Here is a 5,867-nt window from a genome sequence, read left to right as displayed (position 1 = left end):
GTGTTACCTATCGTTAGATGCTTACATGTCATCAAATTTGCGCAGTGTTCGCAGAACAAGAATACTATTTGCTATATGTTCGACGTATCTTATTTATTTCTAGATACAATGTAAATTGAGGCTAGTTTGCAATCCGGCTAATAAACTTTCTCTATACACTATAAATCAATTAAATACTTCAAACATAAATAAAACTCTACCGTCTGAAATATTTAATCTGGGCTATCTAATTATTTCAGTGCAAAGTATTTTAAAACATACACTATATATCACTATTTCATTTTTACAACTCCGAAGGCTTTTGAACTTGTGATAAATGCACTTAAGTTAAACCTTTGAGTACCTATGCCTATATATGGGAAATAAACGTATGCAAATTACTCACTGACCTATTTATAGCTAGATATAAAACGGCGAACATTTAAGATATGGTTCATTTTGATCTTAAATGAATCACGGACAACATGGTACGAATTTAGCAATTTCTGTTAATACGAATGTCATGCGTGCCAACGCTGATATTTATTTTTGTTTAAATTGATCAGTATTGAACAAAGTATTGGGACATATATATACTTAGTATATATATATAATACAACGATCACGATTTCTCAAATAAACAAGATGAGAAATATTATTATGTCTAAGGCGTTTTGAACTTTTATATAATTGAGGTTCTAAACATGACTGATGTTGTTATCTTTTTTATCTCATGTTTAGCGACAGTAATTATTACAAAACATGACACTTGCACTCCTGTGCATTTGTGATTAAGGCTGTTGCGAATATGATAAGATGTTTTATGGATTCATGTCCTGTCTTTTGGTTGGGTCGTATTGACCAAACTATGGACGTGATGTAATCATTTTCGAGTTCTAATTGCTCTAAAAGATGTTGAAAATTCATAATTCATAATTATACAGTTGAAATATTTCTAAACACCAATGATTAAAACTTATGTTTATACACATTCAATATTAAGAGTTTCCGCATACATATTTCGTGAGAAAAAGAGATAGCTAAGCCAGTATTGACATCATTGGGGGCAAAAAATTAACGATTTAACGTTTTCGCATGCACATATTACTAAAAATCAAAATAAGCTTAAATAGTTTGAATCGTAGAATGGGGAAATGTTAACGAAATTACAAGACTATGATTCATTCACTATATATATAAGTACATGTATAGATGCATAGATTTCATACAGTATCACTGGATGCATTATTTATAGTCATCCCTCTTACCTGATATATTTCAAGTGTTTGTTGCATATAATTTATGTAAATTTTTGTTCAATATGTTTCTTTGTATTATGTTCTGATCATAATGTGTCATGTATCTTCATAAATCATGTGAGGAGGAAATAAAGAACCCTCCCATCTCTCTCTCTCTCTCTCTCTCTCTCTCTCTCTCTCTACTACAAACATCCAAACAATGAAAGGGATACACAGGAATTCATTAATTCATTTTACTACAAAATATAATTTCATACTTTGAGTAGTTCATGCGAAATCCATACAATAAAACAAATCGTTCTTATTTTTTTTACTAGACTGGATCCGTGCACTCTGAACACAATCTATAAACAGTAAAGAGGTAAGAATTAAATTATAATAATCCTTGCAGGGGAAAAAAGTATACAAATACAAATTTAAGGTCTGAAACTAAGTAGGCTATCAACGTGATATACCAGAAAATATGTGCTACCAGCCGAGCCAAACCCATTGCTAGAGGAAGGAGGGGATCATCGGCAGTGGCTGGTCCTGGATTTGAAGTAAGAGGAGATGCAACCTGGGGCGCGCATGATTTCTCGCATGCGCCCCTCTCCCGGAACCAAATACTGAAGACTATAAATTAGGGGTTGGGGATCACCACACAAAAAGTACTTGCCGAAATAAACGAAGTTTCAACAGAAAAAACATCTGGCTATATATAAGTGCGCATGTCATTCAGCGGGCGAGCGGGCGTAAGACTGGTGGTTGCCTATATAAAATTGATGAAACTTGGTATGCAGCAAGTTCACGTCTCTACGTACCTTTGGATTGTATTTGAGCTTATAGTGAGTTTATGGTCAACGCCATAATGGTAATGAAACTTGGTATTTACGTGGAGACGTACCTTTGGCTTGCTATTGAGTTATGGTGGGTCAAGGCCACTGTTACTGAAAATAGAAAATGGTCCCTGCTCAGAACGTTTAGTAAATAACGTGTGGGGTTCAAACTTGGTATGTACGTGTAGCAAGCTCACGTGGAGATGTGCCCTTGAATTGCATTTGATTAATGCAAGGTCACTGTCACTAAAATAGAAAAGGGCTCCCTCTCGATAACGTTAGTGAGTGATGGAACTTGGTATGTAGCATGCTCACGCGGAGGCGTACATCAGGTTTGCATATGAATACAAATAGTAAAACCGTTTGTGCTCTGTAACTTTAGTTAGGAGTGACGTATACTCATGAAGCGTGATATGTTGCATGCTTTCATGGATACGTGCCATTGGATTGCATTTGGGGTATGTGGGTCAATGTCACTGTTAATAAAATAGAGAAAAAACAACACGATTTTGCTCGATTACTTTGATAAGGAAAGCATAATTGCGTATGGTTATGCAAGTAGGTGTGTGGCAGGTGAACGAAAGCAGCAACCTTGTGATTGCATTTGAGGTATGCGGCACCAAGGTCAACATCAGAGTTACTAAAATAGTAAAACCGGTTCCGCTCAATAACTTAAGTTAGGAGTGGCGTTAGGGATGAAACGTAGACTGTAGCAAGCTTACACTTAGACATGCCATTGGATTGCTTTTGGGTTATTAAGCGCCAACATCAAGGTCACTTCAAATAAAAATAGAAAACAAGTTTATGCTGAATGAGTTTGGTTAGGAGTTATGAATAGTTTTGGAACTTGGTATGATGCAAGCTTACGCGGAGGCGTACCTTGGGATTGCATTTCGAGATGTAGGTCAAGGTTAATTACTAAAAAATCCACTCGATATCTTTGTTTAGGACTGACGTATTGTGATGAAACTTGGTCAGATACAAGCTTACACGGAGGTGTACCTTGGGAGTGCGATATGAATGTGTGGGTTCAAGGTCACTGTTATTACGTTGAAAGACAGTTTTCGCTTGCTAACCCTAGTCCACTCCAGTTTTGGGATACCTCGATCCACTAGTGGTATGTTCCACGGTAGTTCTTCTGTTCCACAATGCCCGTTTATTACGTATTTAAATCACCAGGTTAAAAAAAACATCCAGACTATATAAAATTCACAACACGGAGTTGATCAGGCTTGCACATGGGTGTAAAGTTTGGTCTTAGAAGTACTGTTACTCATGGAAGCCTGTTTCCTGGGTAACAACTATTTTATACTAGTGTCCTTTTTGAGAGGCCAATAGAAGTGGAGGTCCAAATCACAACCTCTTTGGCTAGGAGCGGACACCTATAAACTGACCTAGTGTCGCGTACATGGACATGCCAGTGTAAGGTTATAATAGTACTTTAATTTTAAGAGCACTTTGTACATTTACCTTTACTTCGTTAAGACTGTTTAAACCCATGAAGGGCGGTATATAGTAATCTAAACGTATGTCCGTCCTCGCGGCCTTTGATCTATTAGTTCTAAACGATTTGGTCAAGATACCTCAAACTTGTAAGGCAGTTTGGTCACGACCAGTAGATGGACCCTATTGAATTCGAGGTCATAGGGTCGATGTACATGCCAGTGTAAGGTTATAATAGTACTTTAATTTTAAAAGTACTTTGTACTTTTACCTTTACTTCGTTAAGACTGTTTAAACCCATGAAGGGCGGTATATAGTAATCTAAACGTATGTCCGTCCTCGCGGCCTTTGATCTATTAGTTCTAAACGATTTGGTCAAGATACCTCAAACTTGTAAGGCAGTTTGGTCACGACCAGTAGATGGACCCTATTGAATTCGAGGTCATAGGGTCGAGGGTTAAGGTCATGATGCCTTTGAGCTGAAAAAAAGTTTCCGATCAATAACTGAAGATTAATATGGACCTTAAAATTGGTATATAGTAAACGGGCCGTCTGTCCGTCCCCGCGGTTTTCGATCTATTATTTGCGAACTCTATAGTCAAAAGACCTCAAAAAGGCAGTTTGGTCACGATAAAAAGATGAACCCTTTTGATTTTACGGTCAGAGGATTAAAAAGTCATGGTAATTTTGCCCTTAAGCTGAGAGTTCTTTTTTTTTTATCAATAACTACAAAATGCTCCGGCCAAACGAACTCAAATTACTTTTGGTAGGCGGATTCGTCATAACCAGTAGGTGACCCTTATTGATCTAAAACTGCATGGTTTAAAGCTCATAGTCCTGGTAACCTTGAGCTAAAGTTCGTTTGATCAATAACTGAAGAATGCCAGTGAGAGAGTGGTTTAGTGGTATAGGTGTCTTCTTCTCACCCAAGAAGTTGGGGGCTTTAACCCAACCAGGGTGAGAATGGTCTAGTTGTATCAGTGAGCCCCACAATGGTGAGAACAGACTAGTGGTTTAGGTGTCCACCTCTCATGCAAGAGGTTGTAGGTACAAGCCCCACTAGGTTTAGAATGGTCTATTGGTGTAGTTGTAAGCCTATCACACAAGAGGTTGTGGTTTCGATCCAAACCAGGGTGAGAATGGTCTAGTGGTAAAGATCTCCCCATGTCCCCATACATTATGGCCATACAGAATGGACATCAGTACAGGTTTCTACCCAGGAAACACTTCATGGTATCAACTTTCGTCACAATCCATCTAAAAGAAATTAGTACTAACAATTCTTCAAGAAATGAGTCAATGTTTTATGCTCTTATTTTTACTCTGTTTGAAAAGGTGTTTCTGAAGTTTATACTCACCTTTGCACAGGGATTAAACAATTTTCTGCCAACCTTGGCGAGACTATCTAGGGCAAATTCCACCGTATATACACAACCAGGACTCTCGGTCACTATAGAAAATCCCTGCCCACATTGGAAGGAATACGACAGTTGCTTCTTTAGCCAACCCAAAAAGTTGATGGCCCCCTGCAGAAACTTGGTCAGAATGTTTGTTTCATTATATTCTTGAATAAATTCCTTTATATGCCATCTCCGGTCAAAACTGGGTCATTTTGGTCAAACCATAGAAGAGTGTTTGGACACTTAAATCTTATTTATTAGACCTTTCTACAATGACATTTAAGGACTGAAAATCCGACAACAATCATAATTTTTTCTCATAAATATTTGGAGAAGACATTTTGGTTTGTCATAAAAAAGATTCCTATAAGAATGATGTTTCTGTACAATCTCATCAAAGTATGTTATAAAATACTAGTGTAAATAACTTTATAAGTCATAGGCAGAAAGCTCATGATAACTTTGTTTGACTTCACTAATATTCACTAATATTCCTTAATTTCTATTTAAAATGCTAGCAGTTCTTATAAAAGGAAATAAAATGATTTTGTTAATGGTAGCAAAATATTTTTTTGACAATCTTAATCTATTTTAGCAGACTTCGAAACCAAACGGTGAGTTTCTACAATATTTAATCATGATTTAATCGCCAATGCACAGTGTCTTTGCACAGCTTCTTATGTCTATAAAGCTCTTCCAGCATATGAATTCAGGTGAGTGATCGAGGACAATATTGACTCTCTTGGTTCATTGTATGAGCATCAATCATTTTGGCTCACCTGAGCACCAAATGCTCAAGCCATGGTGATAACAAAAGCTATGGTACATGTTTGGTATTTGAGTGGGTTGTTGCTTATATTCCCACATAAACCACACACATTAGTTCTGTCTTACTTTATCAAAAGTTAACATGTAGTAAACAAAGATTTCTTCAACATTTCTGTGTTCTAAATGAATTAGGAAAAGACATA

This window comes from Mya arenaria, chromosome 7 (genome assembly GCF_026914265.1).
Source record: "Mya arenaria isolate MELC-2E11 chromosome 7, ASM2691426v1".
Classification (NCBI taxonomy): Eukaryota; Metazoa; Mollusca; class Bivalvia; order Myida; family Myidae; genus Mya; species Mya arenaria.
Note: the sequence above shows the minus strand (reverse complement) of the source record.